We start from the raw sequence: 9,599 nt of genomic DNA, 5'->3' as shown, positions 1-9,599 counted from the left end.
ACAGAGAGACTTGATGAATTTAAGAATCTTATTATTTAATAAAGAAATTTGCAGACATGCACAGAGATGTTAAAACTCTGATGACTCTGATGATGATCCACAGCATGTCTTTATCCTGTCTTCCTTCTCTCACCCCAACCGGTCACAGCAGATCAGAATCAGAATCAGAATACTTCATTGATCCCTGGGGGAAATTATTTAGATTAGATGGCCGCCCCTCCCTGAGCCTGGTTCTGCCGGAGGTTTCTTCCTGTTAAAAGGGAGTTTTTCCTTCCCACTGTCGCCAAAGTGCTTGCTCATAGGGGGTCATATGATTGTTGGGTTTTTCTCTGTATCTATGAAGCGCCTTGAGGCGACTTTTGTTGTGATTTGGCGCTATATAAATAAAATTGAATTGAATTGAATATGGAGACGAAGACAACAGACGACAAGGACAGGAAGAAACAGGGGTTTAAATGCACCAAAGAGACAGTCAAAGAGAACTTGGGACAACTGGAGACATTTAAGGATGCGGGGACCTAAGGGATCTAAACAGGGAATCACAGATAACTGAAATTTTGCCACATGTCCACAGACACTGGATCTTTACAGTTTAATGAGTCTGCAGATGACGTGACATAATTTGTGGTTCTGGTATCCTCACATTTCAGGACCAAGAGTAACCACTAGATTGCAGCAAAAGAACGTTTTTTTCTCTTCACTACATAATGATCAGTGACCATCCACAGATTATCACTTATCAGTAAAACAGCTAAAGAAACTTCTTTAGTACTTTATTACTTAACGCTTCTGTGGTGTTTATTTTTTATGCTACTCAAGTAATGTTGGTGCATTAGTTTCTTTACTTACTGGCTCTTGTTTTTTTATGAAGAATGTTTGGCCGACATAGTCCATGTACATTATTCTCTGTGCAATTGAAGAATCAAAGCAATTTTTCTAAGATGAAATACAAAAAGTGCAACATTAAGACATCTTTCACATGGATATCTACTTTTTTGTAGAAACTTGTGGGGTTTTTTTGTCAACTACTTCAAATTCAAATTTTTTAATGAAATTTGAATATGCAGCGTAACAATTTGCTTTGCATATTGTCAATCATGACAAGACATGATGAAGCTTCGTAATGTCATAAAAAGACATGCAAACAGTGCAACAAAGGACTGAACAGAATTATGCAGACACAAGACAGTGCCTGCAATAGAAAATATGAATAATGACAGTGAGCTGTGCAACAATGACTGTAAAAAAGGTATTTGGTAATTGGAATGTATAAAGGTGTGTGTGTGTGTGTGTGTGTGTGTGTGTGTGTGTGTGTGTGTGTGCACGTGCATGTCAATCCAATCACTGAGTGGCTACTGTATTTGTTAAGGCTACTGTATTTGTTAAGGCTACTGTATTTGTTAAGGAAGGGCTTTTCACATATTTGGGCAGTGGAGGTGGGCAAAGAGAGTCTCAGCTGCATTCTCAGCAGGGAAAAGATTGATTACTATATTTGTTAAAGAAGGGTTGTTCATAACTTTAAGCAGCGAAGACGGGGCAAGAAACTCCCATGAGAATCTTTAGCAGTGCCACATTCAATTAATTATTTTTGGACTTGTCACCGTTGGCCATAACCCTAACCTCGGATAGGAGGTTAGGGTAATAAATCAAATACCTCGGAGTTCACATCACGCAGGACCTGTCATGGTCCTGTCACATCAACACCGTGGTGAAAAAGGCCCGTCAGCGTCTTTACCACCTCAGACGCTTGAGAGACTTCCAACTGCCCTCCAAGGTGCTCAGGAACTTTTACTCGTCCACCATAGAGAGCATCCTGACGGGAAACATCTTAACCTGGTTCGGGAACAGCACCATGCAGGACAGACGAGCTCTACAGAGGGTTGTGCGATCAGCTGAGCGCACCATCCACTCCGAGCTCCCTGACCTGCACTCAATCTACAGCAGGCGGTGCTGGACCAAGGCCAGGAAGATCGTGAAGGACCTCAGCCATCCCAACAACAGACTGTTCTCTCTGTTGAGGTCAGGAAAGCGATTCCGCTCCCTGAAGACCAACACAGAGAGACTGAGGAGGAGCTTCTTCCCGCAGGCGATACGGTCTCTCAATCACAATCACACCACCACACAGTACTGACCCACACATATAGTTCTTACACACACACTGGACATTCTGGACATTGTTTTCACTTCATCACTTAAATCACTGCTGCTGTTATTGTGTATATATTTATTTATACTTCTTGTGTATTTTGTTGATACATTCTTATATAGTTCTATATTGTGTATTTTGTTGTACAGTTATTTTATTTTCAATTTAATTTATATATTTTATCTTATTCTTTCCCAGTGTGTTGTACAGTTATTTAATTTTTAACCTTAATTTATATTTTATTCCTTCCTAGTTAAATTTACCCTTTTTAATTTTTCATATTTATTTCCTATCTTATTCATAGCCTTTTCCTTTTTTGTTTTCTTTAGGTCACAAGCAGTTGTCCAAGCATTTCACTACATATCGTACTGTGTATGACTGTGTATGTGACAAATAAAATTTGAATTTGAATTTGAACCCTAACACCATAACCCTAAGCGTCCTGATGACACTCGGTTTATGCTCCAGTGGATGATGAGAATCAGACCTTAAATACTGATCTGTATGCTTTGATTCCTGCACTCAACTTTTAAATGTCCCCTATTACTGATGGAAATCTCACAGTCTACGAAGGCTAACCTGACACTTTTCATATCTTCACTGGAGAATGTTCTGTTGGTCCACCGAGTTAATGTGATCAGCAAATTGTGGTACGTCCTGAGATTTGATTTTCACCGAGGTGTCATCCACATCTGAATCAATAAATCGTGGTGTTCCAGGGTAGATAACACAGCCGTCTTTCCCAAACACACGTTTCTGTCTTTAGTACTGACCCTTGTATGTGAAATATGTTGAATGAAAAGACATTCTCCATATTTTGCTGTGTTTTCCAAAGCACAACAAGTAATTCAAACTATCATGCAGTTCCAGCTGGACCACACTTAAAGTCAGTTAAAGTCATGCTCTGTTACAGTTCTTGGTCATTTTGACCCAGTATTTTGAGGTGGCTGTTTTGGTTTCTGTTTGTTTTTTTGAGCCCCTTTGTTCTGTGCCTACCCTGGACCTTCCTGTGGGTCCCCTCTGTCAAGTCAGTCATACTGTCTCCTCATGAGTCTGTTCAGCATACATACTTAACTGGATAAAAAATAAAAAATAAAAATAATCTTAATTCTAACCAATATAAAAACCATCTAATAGATCACATTAGTCTTGATACAGCCTCTGCCATCACATTTGATCAATCCCTTTGGGCTCCTATGATCGGCTTCATCACCTAGTGGGGGTGGGGGGTCATGGTTTGGTCCTGCCTTTGCTATTGTGGTTGATATGGGGGTAGGGACGGCCTTAGGGCGTCTGGGGAGTCCCTAGGGACGTTTTCCCTGGAGGGCCTAACCCGGGGGATGTGGCCATGACCTGGTTAGGTGCTCTGGTTGCTCTTAGATGGTGTTTTCCTTGTGGCTGCGTACAGCGGAGATGGGGAGGGTCTGTGCTGGCGGACGTTGGTTACTGGCCTGGTAGCCTGGCTGCCCCTAGGTAGGTCCGGGACGGGCGTGGAGGCTTGGGGGTCTTCGGGTGCTCCGCCCCCGGTCTGGGGTGCTGGCTGGGCCTTGGGGGCTTGGGTCCTGGTTGTTGTGTCGCCGGAGCTGTGGGCGGGTGGGTGCAGGGGGGCTCAGCCCCAGTGCAGGGGACCGCTGGTGCATCAGCCCAACTAGGGGGCTCTCTAACTGGTGGGGAGGCTGTTATATCTTTGCAGGTGGTCTCCTCTCTACAGGAGCTCACTCTGCCGGTGGGGGAGAGAATGAACTCAACCTGGGTGTCTATTGTCTTGTGTAGTTTGGGAGATGATTGGATGATGGGGTGGGTGCAGTTTTCTTTTGGGTGGAGTCGGGTGGGCTGCCCCGGACTCTGTGGGGCTGGGCGGTGCTGCTGCTGCTGGCCCCGGTCCGGATGGGCCTGGGCCCCCTTGCCCTGGTGGGTTCCAGAGTGTGAGGGTGCCTACTGGGCACAAAAAAAGGGCTTGGGGTGCAGGTATGTCACCAGGGTGCAGGGGAGGCACTCTCTGTCCCATATAGGGCCTTGGGGGTGGCCACGTTTTACAGCATCCAGAGGATGGTCGGTGTATTCCAACCCAACTCTGGTGCTGGTGCCCTGCCCTCAATTTTAAATGCATATAGACACTAAGGGTTTTCGGGAGGAGCCGTGCTGCTCTCTGATAGGAAGCAGGAACCATGCTCTCCTGTGTTTTACATGCACTTTAGAACAGCACACAGCAACACTACATATGAGCGGGCAGAGGGAGGTTTGGGGTCTTCACTCACCCCAGTTCTGTTAGCCGTTAGGGCTGGGGGGCTGGGAGGAGGTGCTGGCCGTCAGATTGGGGTATGTGTCTACTGTATATGTCAGGTTGGGTCTTAGACTCAACCTCTCTGGGTACATCTCAGGCCCTCCAGAGTACGGAGGCCTATCTCCCCTCACCACACTCCCTGCCGGTGGCTGATGCCCTCAGACGTTGGTGTGTTGGTGGTTCTGCTGAGTGACCTCTCGTTTGGGGCTCTACTCAGCTCTTCCCAGGAAGGTGGCACAGTTCCCATCCTTTGGTGGTCCTCCTCGGGTCCTCGTACTCTGGGGCCTGGTTCTCCTCCATACCTGCTTCATGCACTGGGGGATGGGGCTATGACTCCCCACACTCCCTAGGAGATCATTACATGGAGAAACCTTTGGAATGCAAGCATGCTGATCCTCACAGGTATGCACACAGGTGTACACACAGGTGTACACACAGGTGTTCACAGACACGGACTACAGCTTTCTTGGCTGCTGCCAAAGCACATTGTGCGCTGTCTATATTACATGCTGCACAATATCGTTTAATATTTAGTATCTACTGTTATCTACTGCTAGCTAGTTTATTGTGATGGTGCTGTTTGTTATTATGTTGCTCTTTTTTGTTTGTTTTCTCTTCTGTTTTTTTTCCTCCATACAGGTGATCCAGGTGTTTTGTTTGTTTTTCTTTCTTTCTTCCCCCCTTTCTCACCGTCTCTTCTCCCCTCTGTTTTTCTTTCTCTCCCTCTCTTTCTTTCATTCTTTCTCCCTGTCCTATCCCCCAGTCATGTCTTTCCCGTTTGTAGCAACCGAAAATAAAATAAAATAAATACATAATTATAATAAAGGTCAATCAAATGGACCAATATGGCAAGGCCATGATCAGAATCAGAATCAGAATCAGAATACTTTATTGATCCCTGGGGGAAATTATTTTTTGTTACAGTGCTCCATTTTAAACCAACATTAAGACAAGACAGATGATCCACTTGGTAAAATAAATCCGCTTGGCATCTTTCTTGGCCTTAAGACAACAATTCTGATGGCTAAAGATCCAAACGGGACAACAAAAAAAATAAAAAATAAAAAAAATAAATTAGCGGTTGACCACAGTGGACCCTTTTAAAAGCTGCAGTACCTCTTTTATTGTAACAGCATTCATACATGTCTAAAAACGGAAAGAAGATAGACCAAGTTGGTTAAAGATAAACTTATAATTATCAGGCAGGTGCCTTTGCTTGTCTTCAAACTTTAGATCTACTTGTAACAACATAGGAAAGGCAACTAGCCGGATCTGATTGAACAAAAAAACAGTTTATGGACTTGAACACCAAACTAAGATGATAATGTACAAATTTCTTAGCACAAAAACAATATGTGAAAATGCTTCTTTGTTTTTGCTCTCATTCAGATGTGACTATTTTTTCAGGCGGCTCTCTCTTAGCAACCTGTAAGACACAAAAAAAGTGTAGAAGACACAATTAAAAACATGGAACAGACAAAAAATGACTATGGTGCATATTACACACCAATATTCACTCCTTTGAGAAGTTCCCAAACAAGTATGTTCAGTGTAACAAATTACTTTTCTTATTCTATTTAGTGAAATCAGCATTTTTACATATATACATCACCATAAATTGAATATTATGAAGTTGTCAGTTTTACCAATCCCAGATTTATACATCTCTATTATCCAACACATATTGTGTGAATGGATCACATAAGTTATCTGTTACCTGTTCCCAGTCTTACCTGTGGTTTAGTGGAAATGAGGGGATACTCTGCTCTGGGTTTGCAGGGACCTGCTGAGGACATCTCTGTGCTGGTTCCAGCTTCTGCTTTGACACATGATGGAAATAAATGAATTGATAGCAAAAAGACTTTACATAATTTAAAAAAGCACTTATTTGTCATTTCAATTTTTTTTTCTGATGTCTCAATGCTATAAAGGAAATGGCTTTAAATCACAATTAGTCTTACCTTGCGGCTGAGTATCACCAAGGCCTACGCTGTGGCAACTAGGTTTAGAGGGCAATGTATCTTCATCTTGTAAGAAGGACAGTGGGATGAGGGAAATAATAACCACAGCAATATTAGTGATGATCCCTGTCTGTTATTCAATGTATTCATTAGGTTTACAATTTTTTGAAAATTGGAAATTCAGGGTTGGAAAGAAAAGAAAATCAGTGTTGTTTCTACATGGGCCCACCATTATGCAAGGTAAGAAGTACTGAGTTAACTAAAATTTTAAATTTCTATTTGAATTTCTGATGTTTGTCTGGTAATTCCACTTTGAACACAAGGATATCAGATGCTCTTAACAGCTTCTTGGTTTTTTAATTCTGCCTTTTTACAAAACAAAGATATTACACTTTACACTTCTGAGTGATTTGTATTAGATTTAATGTACAAAATATACTCTTTCTCCCAAAAAGTCTGATATTTTTTAATGTCTTTTATTTTATTATGTTTTAAATTTATAACTACTCCATCATATATTTTTTGGTTTAATTGGTTGTCAAATGGTAAAATTCTTGGTTGTATTCTGCATTTTTTTTTCTCCTGCAGTACAACACTTTGTGAGAAACTTAATCCTAGTCACTGAATGTTATCGTCAAAAAGAGAAAGTAATATGATTCAACTTAATTTTGAAGCTGAATTCAAAACTGAAGTTGTCATTTATGTCACATGCAACTATTTTGAACTGTATGAAATACAGCATGTGTCTAAAAGAAGAGCTTTAAAATTATATTCTATGTGGTTTTCATTTGAGGCGCAAGTTTTGGAAGCTCAAATTATCACTGACATTTATACATAATATATATGCGTTGAATAAAGGTACAGACAACACCACATGAGAAAAGAAGTGTGAAACTTTTCTTCACAGAAGTAATTTTGTGATATTGTTTCTCAGTAAAATACCTCCTGTCTTTCTTACAGCAGCATATGTTTCTCTGTCTGCATCCACTGTGCCCGTCTCTATCAAGATACATAAAAAAAGAAAAAGTTTTGTGTTTTGTTTTTTAAACACAAAAAATAAAAGGATTTCTTGTTTCGAGTCTTTTAGTCCATGACATTCACTTTTATGTAAAAAGTTTCCACTTAATAATAAAAACAGTAATAATAATAATAATAATAATAATAATAATAATAATAATAATAATAATAATAATAATTTTCATTACCTCTCTTCCAGTAACCTTTGCCAAAGTGATGCAGTCCCACTGCCATCAACAGAGCACTGACTAAAATGGTGGTAATGATGCAAGGTGTGGCAGCAGATGAGGAATGGCACACGTTCTTGTCTAGATTATTTGTGTATTTTAAATTAAAAGAATCGAAATGATGGTTAGAACAGATAGGAAGGCTTAAATGAGACAAGAATGGTAAACAATCAAATGTTATTTTTAGCTTCTTCATAATGACATTAAAAACCTTTCAAAACAACTTAAAGCTTCTAAAAACCCATGGAAAGTTTGGCACACCTGTTTTAGTTGTTTAAATTTGCATTTTAGATGTGCACACTGGAAACTTCAAAGTATTTCAAAAATTATCATACAAACAGATTTAACCTCTTTGTTTAAAGAGGTAATTCTTATACTGTACAGAGCTTTTCTACTCTTCTGGAGCTTTATACAATATGTCACATCAACTCTTTCACAATAGCAATTCCTCCTATGCTTTAAAGCTAACATTCACATTTGGTTTGATGCATCGGAGAGTTATCTTAAGCTTATGCAGACTGGGGGAGCCAGAAATAGAACCAACAACATTCTGATCAACAGATAACCTGCTCTACCTACTATCTACTGTGCAACAGCCTCCCCCAAATCATATGTAGAAACACATTATTTTAAAACATCTCAGTGTCTCACCTGTGACTTTCAGCCAGCTCTCTGGTGATTCTCCAACTCCTGAGATAATACATTTGTAAAATCCTTCATCTGATTTGAAAATCCTGTGGATGGTCATGTTTCCTGTGACGCTTGTATGGATGAGACGTCCATTTTTGTAGAAATCAGCTTTAAAGTTGGAGGAAGAAATTTTCTTTCTGCAGCTCAGAGTCACCGTTTCTTCCATTAATACAGGAACAGCAGGACTCTCCAGGATCACAGGACCAGCTAAATGAGATGCATTTGATAATTAAACACATGATATTAAATTCTATTAAAATAAATTTCATAAAATGTTTGTTTAAGTACCAGTAACAGAGAGGTTGATAACATTACTTCTTCTCCCTGCTTCAGGCTCATACCAGTACTCTCCACTGTTGTCTGTATAAACAATTCTAACACGGCAGGATGATCCTGTTGGTCTTGTCTCAGTAACTTCCCTACATGATTTTATTGTCCCTCTGAATTTATGCACAACTTCACAGTAATCGACTCCTTCACAGTGAAATGTTAGTGATTCATATACAAAGAACTGCAATCTGTTTGGAATGATGCGAAGAAAAACTGCATCTGAAGAAAAAGAAAAAAGTAAAAAACTATCAGTTTAGAGTTTTACTAAACTCTACTACTAAAACCACCATAATGCATCTAAACAATGAATGAACTGATATAGATGATCAAACAGCTGGTACTCACCAACTTTCTGATACTGTACAAACAGCAGAATCATAATGCTCATCACTGAAGTGAGAACAAAAAGAGCTACATAGTAACTATACACATACTGTATTATTTGCTAAATGTACTAAAAGCTTAAAAGTTAAATTAAAATAATAATTATTATTACATCTCATACATAGTCCAACAAAATGCAAAACCCTTCTTAGTATAGTATAAAACAAAACAATTCATATTTTTTATCAGCATGAATAACCCTAATTTTATTATTAGAATAACGTAGAAATAGAGAAAGTACTCACACAGTGTGATGCAGAGAGCACTGACCTTCATGTCGTATTGCTGTATACAGAAAATTGTAGCTTAACTGAAATGAACAGGGGTGTCACTTTGCTGATAAAAATATTTTAATTTTAATTAGTTTTTTGTCTGAATGCAATTATCTAGCGTTACAAAAGCCGTTCTAAAGAAGCTGAGTTGCTTTTGTGTCAAGTGAAGCCTCACTGTTTCAGTTCACTGTCAGTGGGCAGAACAAACCAGTTCAGACTAATGCTGTGTTTGATGTAGCTTGTAGACTGGTTCTTGTTTCCTGTGCTCAATTTGGTGGACGCTGCTGA

General features: G+C 39.8%; 1 long non-coding RNA gene across 1 annotated transcript; it reads right to left on the bottom strand.

Moving 5' to 3' along the window:
* Nucleotides 1–5,302: 5,302 nt before the first annotated feature.
* Nucleotides 5,303–7,642, bottom strand: LOC113017456 (uncharacterized). The gene is made up of 5 exons (XR_013904474.1): nucleotides 7,597–7,642; nucleotides 7,334–7,390; nucleotides 6,392–6,457; nucleotides 6,164–6,246; nucleotides 5,303–5,856 (listed from the first exon to the last, which is right to left on the bottom strand). It is a non-coding gene; the product is annotated as an uncharacterized LOC113017456 (long non-coding RNA).
* Between the last annotated feature and the right edge of the window lie 1,957 nt (nucleotides 7,643–9,599).

Source organism: Astatotilapia calliptera, chromosome 3, assembly GCF_964374335.1.
Source record: "Astatotilapia calliptera chromosome 3, fAstCal68.1, whole genome shotgun sequence".
Lineage (NCBI taxonomy): Eukaryota > Metazoa > Chordata > Actinopteri > Cichliformes > Cichlidae > Astatotilapia > Astatotilapia calliptera.
Note: the sequence above shows the minus strand (reverse complement) of the source record. Positions and strands in the feature narration are given on the sequence as shown.